The 16,303-nt window shown below is 45.2% G+C and overlaps 1 protein-coding gene across 3 annotated transcripts in view; it reads right to left on the bottom strand.

The window, feature by feature from the left end:
- The window catches only part of s100pbp (S100P binding protein), a 98,567-nt gene extending 89,488 nt beyond the window's left edge, over positions 1–9,079 (bottom strand). For 2 of the 3 annotated variants that reach the window (XR_015072925.1, XM_085962657.1), the window contains exon 1: positions 9,019–9,079. The gene's annotated coding sequence lies outside the window, so the exon portion shown is untranslated. The other variant, XM_085962658.1, reaches the window with a different exon arrangement.
- Between the last annotated feature and the right edge of the window lie 7,224 nt (positions 9,080–16,303).

The raw sequence follows: 16,303 nt of genomic DNA, 5'->3' as shown, positions 1-16,303 counted from the left end.
ATGGGGGACAGCAGAATAGGGATTGTCCCTGGGCTCAGCTACTGACCGGATGTACTCTCTGAGGCACACACAAGGCAGGGCCCAAAGTCAATCCTCAGTCTGCACATACAAATGTACAAAAGACTATCAGTAGATAAAGACACCCATTAGGTCCATCAAATCACCCCATCCAGCAGATGGTATAACCTCGCACGGTGCCGTCCCACCTCCCAGTAATGCCATCTCTTGGAACAGACAAAGAAACGTGGCCAATTCAGGAAAAACCTCTGGGCAATTACTCTCCAACTCCAAGGCTCCGGGAGAGCACAGTTGCTCCTGACATCACAACCTAAACTAACCACCAACTCCCTGTAACCAGCAATATCCTCTCAGGAACTTGTCAAGTTCCCCTTTAAAGGACTGTAGTGACCACGTGTTGCGTATATTTGTTCCAGAGGGTGATGAGTTTGTGACAAATAATAGAATCATACAGTTCAGAACGAGGCCATTCGGCACATCGTGCCTGTGCCAGCTCTTTGAAAGAGATATCCAATTAGTCCCACTCCCCTGCTCATTCCCCATAGCCCTGCGAAAGATTCCTTTTCAAGTATATATCCAATTCCCTTTCGAAAGTTACAGTGGATGGAAATATAAGTGGATGGATTTCTGTAATGTGATCCCCACAGTTCCAGTAACTAAATCCGATGTCAGTAAAAACTGAATTTGGCTTATTCAGTCACTAAAGACCCAGTGGCACTTTCAAAGCCCAGGCCATATCAAGGAACACCCTCCAAGGTCTGGTTAAACAAAAAAAGCTGCGAACTGATACAAAACAAATACTCAGGGGAGGGGTTAGTGGGTGAAGAATTGAGTGGGGGGGAAACAAGAGAAGGCTGGTTATGCATTAAGAGGCAAAGTTGTGTGTAGGGTTTCCAACCAGGATAGCCCTGGGGTCCTCAGAAATTAAATTATTTCCCTGGACATTTATGAGCAAGCCGGGAGAAAAATCAACAGGACATTTTTTTTTAAATGCCTTTCCGCACCCCCTCACCCACCCACCCATTTTCTTTGAACACTTTTGAGCAAGGGAATCCAAAGACAGAGGTGAGAGAGCAGTTAAATGAATTAGCAATGGCTGAGAGATGTCAGAGGGACTGGGGGGGGGCGGGCAGAACAGGGGAATTGGAAAGAGATATTCTCATGGGCAGATGGTAAATGTTACTGGTATTGTGGGAGGGTAGGACGATGTGGGTGGTAAAGGAACACGAGAACATAAGAAATAGCAGGAGTAGGCCATTTAAGCCCTTCGATCCTGCTCTGCCATTCAAGATGATTATGGCTCATTTTCTACCTCAACTCCACCTTCCTGCCCTATCCCCATATCCCTCAATTCCCTTAGTATCCAAAAATCTATCGTTCTCGGTCTTGAATATGCTCAACGACTGAGCACCCACAGCTCTCCGGGGTAGAGAATTCCAAAGATTCACAACCCTCTGAGAAGAAATTTCTCCTCATTTCAGTCCTAAATGGCCCACTCCTTATTGAGACTGTGACCTCTAGTTCTAGACTCCCCAGCCAGGGGAAACATCCTCCCTGCATCTACCCTGTCAAGCCCCTTGTGAATTTTACATGTCTCAATGAGATGGGAATATAGGCCTAATCTACTCAATCTCTCCTCATAGGACAAACCCCCGCACCTCCCCACCCCAATCCCAGGAATCAGTCTGGTGAACTTCTGTTGCACTCCCTCTGAGGCAAGTATATCCTTCCTTAGATAAGGAGACTAAATCTGTACACAGTACTCTAGGTGTGGTCTCACCAAGGCCCTTTATAGCTGCAGTAAGACTACTTTATTCTTAAACTCCAATCCTTTTGTAATAAAGGCTAACATACCCATTTGCTTTCCTAATTGCTTGCTGTACCTGCATGTTAACTTTCAGTGATTCGTGTACAAGGACACCCAGGTCCCTCTGAACACCAACATTTCCAAATCTCTCACCATTTAAAAAATATTCTGCTTTTCTATTTTTCCTACCAAAAGTAGGTAACTTCACATTTCTCCACATTACAGTATATTCCATCTGCCAAATTCATGCCCACTCACTTAACCTCTCTATATCCCTTTGCAGTCTCTTTGTGTCCTCCTCACAGCTTACTTTCCAAACTTGGATATATTGCACTCAGTCCCTTCATCCAAGGCATTGATATAGAATGTAAATAGCCGAGGCCCAAGCACTGATCCTTGCGGCACCCCACTTATTACAGCCTGCCAACCTGAAAATGACCCTTTTATGCCTACCCTCTGTTTTCTGTCGGTTAACCAATCCTCAATCCATGCTAATATATTACCCACAACCCCATGAGCCCCAATTTTGTGTAATACCCTCTTTTGTGGCACCTTATCGAATGCTTTTTGAAAATCCAAATACACTACATCCACTGGTTCCCCCTTATCTACCCTGCTAATTACAACCTCAAAAAATTAAACAGATTTGTCAAACACAATTTCCCTTTCATAAATCTGTTGACTCTGCCCAATCATATATAATGATTTTCTAAGTACCCTGTTACCAGGTCCCTAATAGATTCTAGCATTTTCCCTACTACTGATGTCAGGAGACAAGGAAGTGGTCATACATAGCCTCGTGACCCCATAAAAATGACCATGAAGCTGTTGGATTGTCATTGAAACACAACTGGGTAGCTGATGTGGTTTACAGAAGGAAACATACCATCCCTTGCCTTCCCCATAGGGCTGTCCTATATGTAACTCCAGTCGCACACAAACATGGTTCGACTCACAACTACCTTCTGAATTGGCCTAGCAAGCCACTTGGTTGTATCAAACCACTAGCAGTGGTTCAAGAAGGCGGCCCCACCACCTCCACCTTCTCTGGCAACTGGGAGTGGGCAATAAATACCAGCTCTGCCAGCACCAACCACATCTTGGGAATGTTTTTTTTTTAATGTAAAAAGGCTGTGGGTTCAAGCCCCAATCCAGGATCTCAGACCTTGATCGAGATTGACACCTCGTCTCTTTATGTGTCTCATCTCTGGTATCATCTCAGCGAACCCACGACTCTTCCACAATGCTAAGTCCAAAGCCGCAACATCAGCCAAACCAGTTCAGAACACCGATGAGATCTTATCCAGTACATAAGGCAGATAAGCACCATTGAAATGAACAGATCTACAATAAGCTGCTCTAACCGGAAAGCTGCCCTGCACCTCAGCTTGGGGACCATCAGCTTCCACCACATTGCTGCAGTCCTTCCCACCACACCCAAACTATAGGAATAATAGGCCACAGCTGAGAAGGCTCAACAGGCTTTGACAATGTACCACAGCAAACCAAGGCAATGATAAAAGTGCACACAGCTCACTCCTAACAAAACTTTAGGCATCGCTTTCTAACCCGCACAACAATCACTGTCCTCCAAAAGGTAATTCATTGTGTGAAGTGCTTGACAATATTTCAATGACCAAGCATGTGCTATATAAATGCAAGTGTTTGCTTCTTTCTTCAATGGATTACTTCAACATTAAAATATTGGCTGAGAAATTGCGGTCGGAGGCCTACCTCCGGAGTACGCCATCGACCCACGAAACAAATCCAAAATTACCTGCTGGCGGCCAAGCTGTGAAGAGTTAGTCTCAGGCCTCCAGGCAGGCGGCGGCATAATGGCCCACGGATCCCTGGGACGCAGGCGGTTCGAAAGCGTCCCTGGGATCACGTGGGCCCGGTCCTCCAATGACAAAGGAGAATTCCATTGCAATCATTTACGAAGGGAATCCCCCAATGATATGCAATGGAATCCCCAAATAATTATACAATGTACAGAATTCTAATAATTATAAATGTACTGAATTGCAATTTTATTCATAAGTTCCTTCATTTCACCAACCTCAATAAAAATTTATTTTTTGATAAATAATTTTAAACATCTTAATATTTGCATAAACTCATTTAAAGTGTATGTGCATAATTTTGGATTTTTAAATGTTTTATTTAAGCGTTATATATACCCCCTTACACTGATGCAAGCAGGCCCTATCCCTGCTTTTACCAGCCGCAAGAGTTGCGTGGGCAATTGCTGGGAAAATAGCCCAAACTCTGCGCCAGCAATGCTCAGTTTTCAGGCGGCTTGGATGATCGGTCAAGGCATACCTTGACAACTTGCAGGGCCTTCCAAAGGACACCGCAATTTCAGGGCCGTTATGTATCTGGGGCACGAAAAGGCCATCGGGCTTACATGCACTCACCCCATTTGATGCTAGACTCATCCCCATGTATCTACACTTCTTCCCCCATCTCCTGGGAGAAGCAAAAAAAAAGAATAGTAATCAGTTCAAGAATGCCCCAAAGGTTCCTCTCCATCCTCTCAAAGGCGATCAGGAAAGCCCTAGCGTGCTCCAAACCCATTAGTTGTTCCACAGAATAATTCATCTTACCTTCACTCTGTCACGTCATTTTTCAAAAATGCACCAAATGCCTTCTTGAAGGACTATAATGAGTGTGTCCTTGCTGGCAGCTCGAGAATCCTGTTCCACAGGTCAATCACCCTCGGAGAAAAGTAAAACTGAAGCATATCTAACCTCACTTCAAACAGGTGGCCCCCAAGTCTACCTCGCCCCTCACCTCAAACAATCTACTTGTATATTATCAATACCTTTAAAAATTTGGAATACCCAAATCAGATCCCTTCTAAGTATGCACCTCTCAAGTGAATTCAAACCCAAGGCAGGAAATCCGTCTCCACAGCTCAGTATGCTTAGGCCAGGATTGTCCTCGTTACTTTTGTGTGCGCTCCCCTCTCTGTCCAATGTCCTCCCGGAGGCGAGATCCCCCATATTTTACACAATACTCTACACAAGATCTCATTAGTACCTTATATAACATTATTATTGTGGCATAAAAACAGAACACGATGGAAATACTCAGCAGGTCAGCATCTGTGGAGAGCGCGAAACAGAGTTAACGCTTCAGGTCTGTGACCTTCCGTCAGAACTGTGTAGACAACACGCTTGGTGAATCTGTGACAGGCACAGGTTATCAGTGAAAACTCCCATCACAGGTAATAGAATAGGTTTTCCCCATATCAGTAGGCTTCACATGAAAGTTGTAGAATCATAGGTTGGTTACAGCACGGAAGGCGGCCATTCGGCCCGTCGAGCCTGTGCCAGCTCTCTGCAAAAGGACCTCAGCTGGTCCCACTCCCCTGCCATTTCCCCATAGCCCTGCAAATGTTTTCTTTCAGGTGCTTATCCAACTCCCTTTTGAAAGCCGAGATTGAGTCTGCCTCCACCACCCTTTCAGGAAGTGCATGCCAGATCCTAACCACTCGCTGAGTAAAAAAGTTTTTTCCTATGTCGCCTTTGGTTCTTTTGCCAGTCACCTTAAATCTGTGTCCTCTGGTTCTCGACCCTTCTGCCAATGGGAGCAGTTTTTCTTTTATCTAGTCTGTCGAGACCCCTCATGATTTTGAATGAAATATATGTTCCACGTTGCAAATTCAATATACAACAGATACATACAGTCAAAGAAAATGTCCAACCAGTGACTATCCTCCTTGGGGGGGAAGGAGGTGGTAAGCAGGGCTCTTTAAGGTTTGGATAGCACCAAGATGAAATGCCTGACAATGGAAATTCAGAACCGAACCAACCTTCTGTGGCAGACTCAGAAACCTGCTATCTATTCTGACACCTAAGCCAGGCATGTTTGCAGTACTTTAGAGTATTGTTGAAGACTGCACTCTCCGGTGGACGTAAAAGATCCCATGGCACTATTTCAAAGAGATGGGGAGTTCTCCTCGGTGTCCTGGGCCAATATTTCTCCCTCAATCAACATCACAAACAGATTATCTGGTCATCATCACATTGCTGTTTGTGGGAGCTTGCTGTGCAGCAGATTGGTTGCTGTGTTTCCGACGTTACAACAGTGACTACACTTCAAAAGTACTTCATTGGCTGTAAAACGCTTTTGGACATCCAGTGGTCGTGAAAGGCGCTATAGAAATGCAAGTCTTTCTTTCTTTTGACTGACCAGCCAGCCTGAGCCATCAATAGGACCTGCAGGGGCTAGGATTCAGTGGTTGCCTACCTAAAAATATACAATTCTCTGAATAAATCGAGTGTGTTGCAATGCTGACTGCATGTATCGGAGCACAATGCCATTATGCAGTCTAGTACATGTTCTACCGCCAACTCCCTGATGAGAACCAGAACTAAATAGTCAGGTACTGCTGAGCTCCAATAATACTGCTGCATCTGAACTGAATTCAAACTGAACTGTGTGCTGCACAGCCATGATACGGCACAAGTGGAAGATAAGGAATTATTTTTTCTGCCACTGGAAGGCTTCCTACAGAAGTTCAGACTTGAACCTCAATAGAAATCTTTATTTCTTGAGCTGCACTTGCACACCAGGATTAGCAGTCAGATAAACTGCATCAGCCAGTACCATATAGGAGTTCCAATTGGAGTTAATGTTGCCCACCGATGCTACAAAGGCTAATCCATCGGCTCACAGACAAATAAAACCAACAGTGAGTAAACATTGATGCTGTCTTTAGATAAGCTCACTTACAACACCTTAGAACAGTGTCACATTCTCCAATTACACCCAAATACAAACACACTTGGTGTTTAATCAAGGATTGCTGGAATGTGGACAAGTCCCTCCAAGTCGATCACCTCCTAAGTGTTACACACTATTACGATAGCAAAATACTGCAGATGTTGGAAATCCGAAATAACAACAGAAAATGCTGGAAAAACTCAGCAGGTCAGGCAACATCCGTGGAGAGAAATTTGAGTTGACGTTTCAGGTCGAACCCTTCTTCAAAACTGGAAAGAAAAGAAACTGGATCGAAGGCAGGGCTGCGATCGGACAAAAGAATAAAAGAAACAAAAGAAGTGAAAGAGATTAGAAGCTAGACGAGGTGGTAATAGGCTGAGGTTAGGTGTAAAGTGTACTGGCAGGGCAAAAGATAGCTGCCAGGTGGGAGAGAGAAACATACTATTGTTCTGTAGATTAGTTCCACTCCAGCTGGGAGCTTATGAGGGTGAGATGGAGCATTGCAGCCAGGAAGATTGAGAAGAACGTTGGTGCGATGACACAGCCTTTTGCTTGACCCCAGTCCATACGTGAATTGGGTTTGTGGTGGATCCGTTGGTCAGGATCACGGCTTGCATGTCATCATGAAGCAGGAAGTGGATGGTGACAAACTTTTGAGGGCAGCCTAATTTGAGGAGGACACTCCATAATCCCTCACGGTTGACAGTGTCAAAGGCCTTTGTGAGGTCTACAGAGCAGCAGTGATACCCTCCCTGCTGTACGCTTCAGAGACATGGACCATGTACAGCAGGCACCTCAAAGCACTGGAGAGGTACCACCAATGCTGCCTCCGCAAGATCTTGCAAATCCATTGGCAGGATAGGCGCACCAACGTCAGTGTTCTCGCTCAGGTCAACATCCTCAGCATCGAAGCTTTGACCACGCTCGATCAGCTTCAATGGACGGGCCACATCATCCGCATGCCCGATACGAGACTCCCAAAACAAGCACTCTACTCGGAGCTCCGACACGGCAAGAGAGCCACAGGTGGGCAGAGGAAACGCTTCAAGGACACACTCAAAGCCTCCTTGAAAAAGTGCAACAACCCCACCGACACCTGGGAATCCCTGGCCCAAGACCGCACAAAGTGGAGAAGGAGCATCTGGGAAGGCGCCGAACACCTCGAGTCTCTTCGCCGGGAGCAAGCGGAAGCCAAGGGCAAGCAGCAGAAGGAGCGCACGTCAACCCAAGCACCCCGCCCCTTCGACCACCATCTGCTCCACCTGTGACAGAGACGGTAGGTCCCGCATTGGACTCATCAGCCACCTGAGAACTAATTTCTAATGTGGAAGCAAGTCATCCTCAGTTCCGAGGGACTGCCTAAGAAGTTACATACTATTACACTAATTATACGTAAATAACTTTGCATCTAAAATGTAATCAGCTTTACATTAATTCATATATTTTAAACTAACATTTCCTTTATTCCTAAACCTCAAAATTATTACTACTGGTTGGCAAGCCAGTAACAGAGGGCACAAACTTAAGATAATTACAAAAAGAATTAAAAATAACAGAAAATGCTGGAAAAAGAATTAAATGGGCATGTCATTTTTTTTAATTTTTACAAAGGGTGGTTAGAATGTGGAATTCTCTATAACAAACTGATGTTCAAGCAGAGCGCATACTTCTTTAAAAAAAATTGGAATGAGCTTAATTGTTTGAAAATGAGGAATATTACAGTACATTGGGAGCAAGCAGGAATGGGATTAAACTAGATGACTAGTGCAGAAAAACACCTGCGCAGATTTGATGGGCCAAATGGCCATCTTTCTGTGCTGACACCTTCATGATTCTACATGAAAACTTTTAATATACAATTCTATCTAATTTTGCAATTAATTTGATTCAATTTCTATAGCTGGTGTAATTTATTTAATTATGTTCCTAACTTACCCAAATATACAGCAAATAATACAATATATGCAACATACAACATAGACATCCTTTCCTTAAAAAAGGTATCGTCCACCTCACCCTGAGCAAAACCACAGCTGAATTGTTCGTCTAATATATTTTTAAAAACAGATACACGGTACAGAATTTGAGACAGTAATTCAAACTTTGGGATCTGGACGACTAACAAGGCAGTCAGCCTCTTATGTTTTCTTCTAGCTAAATCACACTTTTTAATTTTACTTTGGTCAAAAGATGCTCAGAAACTACTGATATTGGTTGCTAAAATGAACCCAATTTTCTGACAATTTTAACGTTACTTTTCCTTCCACATGTTGTAACCACTCCCAAACATTCGACTCCAACCTCCTCAACCAATGATCCGACTTCAATAGCTTGAAGGCATCGCTTCACTTCAGAAGCAACACGTCGTTCATTTCCTTTCTCTAGTTAATTTTGCTGAAAGCACCTTTCTCTCCCAGAGTGATCCCAGTCTCAAGAGCCCCGTCTCCCCTCCCAAAACTCACTCAGCTGCTTCCAGCTCCACGTGCTCAAAACTGGCTGCAAACGGCAGGCTGCGCGCGCAGCTCGACAGGTACGATAGCAAAATACTGCAGATGCTGGAAATCCGAAATAACAACAGAAAATGCTGGAAAAACTCAGCAGGCCATGCAACATCCGTGGAGAGAAATTAAAAAGACTTTTAATTTCTCTCCACGGATGTTGCCTGGCCTGCTGAATTTTTCCAGCATTTTCTGTTGTTATTCCATATTGCTACAGGTTCGGCCAGCCTGCGTGCGCAGCTCAACTCCATATTGCTAAAGGTTCGGCCATATTGCTGCAGGCTCAAGCCAGGCTGCGCGCGCAGCCCAACTCATATTGCTACAGGCTCGGTCAGGCTGCGCACGCAGCCCTGACCTGGCACATGTGCCAGTGGTGAGTGCGGACCCCGGACTTGGAACTGGAGTGAAGCGCGCTTATTTTCGTTTAAAAATACTGTACATTTTGATGAGTCGGTGCTATTCTAAAAAGTAAATACCATGCACTGTCCGAAAGAAGTCACACGACACCAGGTTATAGTCCAACAGCTTTATTTGAAATCACAATCACTTCACCTGAAGAAGGAGCAGCGCTCCGAAAGCTTGTGATTTCAAATAAAGCTGTCCGAAAGGTATAGCTTGCTTGTAAAATCAGGGAATTGTTACGGGTGAGGTTTGTGATCATAAAGAAACTGATCATAGCCCTATTTAAATTCAGGGAGGTTTGTTGACTTTGAGAGAAGGATTCACAGTTTAATCCAAAATCAATGAGATTCACTCCAAATGAGTAGGACTTGGCAGGTCAGAAATGAAGGGGAATAAAAGAGTGGAGAATTTGCTGGGGTTCACAAGACAAAGAATCGCTGCCAGAGAAGTGATCAGAATCACAGAAACCCCACAGTGCAGATAGAGGCCATTTCGGCCCATCGAGCCTGCACCGACACATATCCCACCCGATACCCGTAACCCCTACACCAACACATATCCCACCCTATTCCCCGTAACCCCATGTATTTAATCCCCCTAACACTAAGGGTCAATTTATCATAGCCAATCAACCTAAACCCGCACATCTTTGGACTGTGGGAGGAAACCGGAGCACCCGGAGGAAACCCATGCAAACACGGGGAGAATGTGCAAACTCCACACAGACAGTCACCCGAGGCCGGATTTGAACCCGGGTCCCTGGCGCTGTGAGGCAACAGTGCTAACCACTATAGAAATGAAAAGGAGGAATGAAAGGGAATGATAGTCATTGGGAAAAAGCAGCAAAGAGCAGTTGAGGGAGGGAAGGGAAGATGAAATGAGAGAAACAGACAAACCAATGAGGAAATGCAAGTGGAAATGAGACATAAGGAGAAAGGGATTACCTTTCCTCCATGGCACTCTTTCATTGTTACCTGACTCAACGCACGAGCACATCTTCTGCAATCCCTTCTCCTCCCATGCCTGCGTGATCATTTCTAGTGTGTCCAAATGCTGAGACAGCAGACCCAATGGTACCACTAAGACATTTGATTGCCTGAGTAACTAAGTCGGATCCTTGGACTCCAATCACAGTATGTCATACTTTCAGTGGCACTGTATGAAAAAAGCACGCCATGGTGATCAACAGCCAGGGTACCCAGATTGGCTGTACTCACCAAGATGCTTTCAACCATAATTGCAGGTCCTGACACATTTAACTTGACATTTAGTCTAGGCCTTCCACCACTGCCCTTGATTGGGGTGCATCTCCCCCTCCGAGATGCCCTACTGCTCATTCCTCACTTTCTCAAGCGCCAACTGGAACTGCTATGTCCATCAGAAGATAAAAGGATTCTAGTGCCACTTCCATGGAGGCTCATGGGATGGAGGCAATGGGGCATGTTTAAATGGTGTGCATTTCCCACCCGACCTCTTCCACAACTAGCCTGCTCTCTCTAAGGCTGACTCATGTAGTGTATATGGACTTTAGCAAAGCTTTTGATAAGGTTCCACATGGCAGACTGGTCACGAAGTTAAAAGCCCATGGGATCCAGGGCAAAATGTCAAGTTGGATTCAATACTGGCTCTGAGGCAGGAAGCAGAGGGTAATGGTTGATGGGTGTTTTTGTGACTGGAAGGCTGTTTCCAGTGGGGTTCCGCAGGGCTCAGTACTAGGTCCCTTGCTTTTTGTGGTATATATCAATGATCTAGACTTGAATATAGGGGGTATGATTAAGAAGTTTGCAGATGATACTAAAATTGGCTGTGTGGTTGTTACTGAAGAAGGAAGCTGTAGACTGCAGGAAGATATCAATAAATTGGTCAGGTGGGCAGAACAGTGGCAAATGGAATTCAATCCGGAGAAGTGTGAGGTAATGCATTTGGGAAGGGCTAACAAGGAAATGGAATACACATTAAATGGTAGGACACTGAGTAGTGTAGAGGAACAAAGGGACCTTGGAGTGCATGTCCACAGATCCCTGAAGGTAGCAGGCCAAGTAGATAAGGTGGTTAAGAAGGCATACAGAATGCTTGCCTTTATTAGCCATGGCATAGAATACAAGAGCAGCGGGGTTATGCTTCAACTGTATAAAACACTAGTTAGGCCTCAGCTAGAGTACTGCATGCAGTTCTGGTCTCCACATTACAGGAAAGATGTGATTGCACTAGAGAGGGTACAGAGGAGATTTACAAGGATGTTGCTGGGAGTAGAGAATTTTAGCTATGAGGAAAGACTGGATAGACTGGGTTTGTTTTCCTTGGAACAGAGGAGGCTGAGGGGAGACCTTATTGAGGTGTATAAAATTATGAGGGGCCTAGATAAAGTGGATAGAAAGGACCTATTTCCCTTAGCAGAGAGGTCAACAACCAGGGGGCACAGATTTAAAGTAATTGGTGGAAGGTTTAGGGGGGACTTGAGGGGAAATTTCTTCACCCAGAGGGTTGTGGGGGTCTGGAACTCACTGCCTGAAAGGATGGTAGAGGCAGGAACCCTAACACATTTAAAAAGTACTTGGTTGTGCACTTGGGATGCTGTAACCTGCAGGGCTATGGGCCAAGAGCTGGGCAGTGGGATTAGGCTGTTAAGCTCTTTGTTGGCCGGCGCGGACACAATGGGCCGAAATGGCCTCCTTCCGTGCTGTAACTTTCTATGATTCTATGAACCAGGCCAAATTTCAGGCTGAAGGCCATTTAGGTACAGGAGGCAGGTTTCCCGACCTTTGCCAGGAAGTCACGCCAATGTGGAGCTGGAGAGTTGGGGTGGCAGACCGCAAGCAAGCCGCACCTGGAGTGCTGTGCACAGTTCGGGTCACCACTTGACACTTATGGGGCCTGCAGACAGCAGTACTCGTAAAAAGGCCCCTCTTTAATTTTTGTCCCAGGGCTTCCTCCACCAACCTCTGAATGCTGGACACCAGGGTCTAAACAGGTGGTTCCTGCATCCATAGCAATTGGCGAGAGCCAAGGCGGAGGCTTCATCATTTGCATGTATTTAGTATTACCAGTTTCCCTGATAAAACTGATCGCAGAAAAACAGCGGTGAGGCAGGATTGCAGTGGAGCATGACCTGACAGACAATCTGGGAAGGTTGGAAACCCTATCTGTGCTATCAGAGGCACGTATGCCTCCTTGTTTCTACTACAATGGTGGCTACTCTTATAGAATCATAGAAATTTACAGCACAGAAGGAGGCCATTCGGCCCATCTTGTCCGTGCCGGCCGACAAAGAGCTATCCACCCTAATCCCACTTTCCAGCACTTGGTTCATATCCTTGTAGGTTACGGCACTTCGAGTGCACATCCAAGTACTTTCTAAATGTGATGAGGGTTTCTGCCTCTACCATCCTTTCAGGCAGTGAGTTCCAGACCCCCCACCACCCTCTGGGTGAAAACATTTCTCCTCAAATCCCCTCTAAACCTCCTGCCAATTACTTTAAATCTATGCCCCCTGGTTATCGACGCCTCTGCTAAGGGAAATAAGTCCTTCCTATCCACTCTATCTAGGCCCCTCACAATTTTATACACCTCAATTAGGTCTCCCCTCAGCCTCCTCTGTTCCAAAGAAAACAATCCCAGCCTATCCAATCTTTCCCCATAGTAAAATTCCCCAGGCCAGGCAACATCCTCGTAAATCTCCTCTGCACCCTCTCTAGTGCAATCACATCCTTCTTGTAACGTGGTGACCAGAACTGCACGCAGTATTCCATCTGCGGCCTAACTAGTGTTTTATGGAGTTCAAGCATAACTTCCCTGCTCTTATATTCTGTGCCTTGGCTAATAAAGGCAAGTATCCCGTATGCCTTCTTAACCACCTTATCTACCTGTCCTGCTACCTTCATGGATCTGTGGACATGCACCCCAAGGTCCCTCTGCACTTCACAGTGTCCTACCATTTATAGTGTATTCCCTCGCCTTGTTAGCCCTCCCCAAATGCATTACCACACACTTCTCCGGATTGAATTCCATTTGCCACTGTTCTACCCACCTGCCCAATCCATTGATATCTTCCTGCAGCCCGCAGCTTTCTTCTTCATTATCAACCACACGGCCAATTTTACTATCATCTGCAAACTTCTTAATCATACTTCCTACATCCAAGTCCAAATAGAAACATAGAAACATAGAAGATAGGAGCAGGAGTAGGCCATTCGGCCCCTCGAGCCTGCTCCGCCATTCAATGCGATCATGGCTGATCATCCAAATTCAGTACCCGGTCCCTGCTTTCTCCCCATACCCCTTGATCCCTTTAGCCTTAAGAAATATATCCAACTCCTTCTTGAATATATTTAATGTATTGGCTTCTACTGCTTTCTGTGGTAGAGAATTCCACAGGTTCACCACTCTCTGGGTGAAGAAATTCCTCCTCATTTCTGTCCTAAATGGCCTACCCCTTATCCTTAGACTGTGACCCCTGGTTTTGGACTCCCCGGCCATTGGGAACATCCTTCCTGCATCTAGTCTGTCCATTCCTGTCAGAATTTTATAAGTTTCAATGAGATCCCCTCTCATTCTTCTAAACTCCAGCAAGTACAAGCCCAATCAACCCAATCTCTCCTCATACGTCATTCCTGCCATCCCAGGTATCAGCCTGGTGAATCTTCGCTGAACTCCTTCCATGGCAAGAACATCCTTCCTCAGATAAGGCAACCAAAACTGCACACAATACTCAAGATGTGGTCTCACCAAGGCCCTTTACAACTGCAGCAAGACATCCTTGTTCCTGTACTCAAACCCTCTCGCTACGAAGGCCAACATGCCATTTGCCTTCTTAACCGCCTGCTGCACCTGCATGCTTACCTTCAGTGACTGGTGCACAAGGACACCCAGGTCTCGTTGCACTTCCCCTTCTCCCAATCTATTGCCATTCAGATAATAATCTGCCTTCCTGTTTTTGCCACCAAAGTGGATAACCTCGCATTTGTCCACGTTATATTGCCTCTGCCATGCTTTTGCCCAATCACCCAACCTGTCCAAATCATCCTGGAGTTTCTTGGCATCCTCCTCACAGCACACACGCCCACCCAGCTTTGTGTCGTCTGCAAATTTGGAGATACTACATCTAGTTCCCTTGTCTAGATCATTAATATATATTATGAATAGCTGGGGTCCTAGCACCGATCCCTGCGGTACCCCACTAGTCACTGCTTGCCACTCAGAAAAGACCCGTTTATTCCAACTCTTTGCTTTCTGTCTGCCAACCAGTTCTCTATCCAAGTCAATACCTTGCCCCCAATCCCATGTGCCTTAACTTTACACGCTAATCTCTTATGCGGGACCTTATCGAAAGCCTTATGAAAGTCCAAATACACCACATCCACTGGTTCTCCCTTATCTATTTTACTAGTTACATCCTCAAAAAATTCCAGTAGATAAGTCAAGCACGATTTACCTTTTGTAAATCCATGTTGATTTTGCCCGATCCTGTCACTGTTTTCCAAGTGCTCTGCTATCACATCTTTTATAATGGACTCTAGCAATTTCCCCACTACTGATGTCAGGCTTACCGGTCTGTAATTCCCCGTTTTCTCTCTACCACCTTTTTTGAATAGTGGGGTAGCATTAGCTACCCTCCAATCCATGGGTACTGTTCCAGATTCCATCGAATGCTGGAAGATGATCAGCAAAGCATCAGTTATTTCTAGGGCCACTTCCTTAAATACCCTAGGATGTAGATTATCAGGCCCTGGGGATTTATCGGCCTTCAATCCCATCAATTTCCCTAACACCATTTCCCTACAAATGCTGATTTCTTTCAGTTCCTCCCTTTCATCAGACCCTATGTTCCCTGACATCTCTGGGAGGTTATTTGTGTCCTCCTTTGTGAAGACAGAACCAAAATATGTATTTAATTGGTCTGCCATTTCTTTGTTCCCGATTATAAATTCCCCTGATTCTGACTGCAAGGGACCTACGCTTGACTTCACCAATCGTTTTCTCTTCACATATCTATAAAAGCTTTTACAGTCAGTTTTTATGTTCCCTGCAGGCTTACTCTCATATTCTATTTTCCCTTTCTTAATTAATCCCTTTGTCCTCCTTTGTTGAATCCTAAACTGCTCCCAATCCTCAGGTTTACTGCTTTTTCTGGCCAATTATATGTCCTCTCCTTGGATCTTATGCTATCCCTAATTTCCCTTGTTAGCCACGGTTGAGTCACCTTTTTTGTTTTATTTTTATGCCAAACTGGGATGAACAAATTCTGTAGTCGATATATACCACAAAAAGCAAAGGACCCAGTACTGAGCCCTGCAGAACCCCACTGGAAACAGCCTTCCAGTCACAAAAACACCCTTCGGCCATTACCCTTTGTTTCCTGCCTCTGAGCCAATTTCGGATCCAATTTGCCACTTTGCCTTGGATCCCATGGGCTTTTACTTTCATGATCAGTCTGCCATGTGGGGCCTTATCAAAAACGTTGCTAAAATCCATATAGACTACATCAAACGCACTACCCTCATCGACCCTCCTTGTTACCTCCTCAAAAAATTCAATCAAGTTAGTCAGAAACTACCTTCCTTTAACAAATCCATGCTGACTGTTGCTGATTAATCCATGTCTTTCTAAATAAAGATTTATCCTGTCCCTTAGAATATTTTCCCAATAATTTTCCCACCACCGGCTGACTGGCCTGTAATTACTCGGTCTATCCCTTTCTCCCTCTTTAAACAAGGGTACCACATTAACAGTCCTCCAGTCCTCCGGCACCACACCTGTAGCCAGAGAGGATTGAAAAATGATGGTCAGAGACTCTGCTATTTCTTCCCTTACTTCTCTTAACAGTCTGGCCACTCTTGTGGAATAAAAA

Source organism: Somniosus microcephalus, chromosome 20, assembly GCF_052327205.1.
Source record: "Somniosus microcephalus isolate GS21.2 chromosome 20, FLI_Smic_1.0, whole genome shotgun sequence".
Classification (NCBI taxonomy): Eukaryota; Metazoa; Chordata; class Chondrichthyes; order Squaliformes; family Somniosidae; genus Somniosus; species Somniosus microcephalus.
This window is presented reverse-complemented; position numbering and strand designations above follow the sequence as displayed.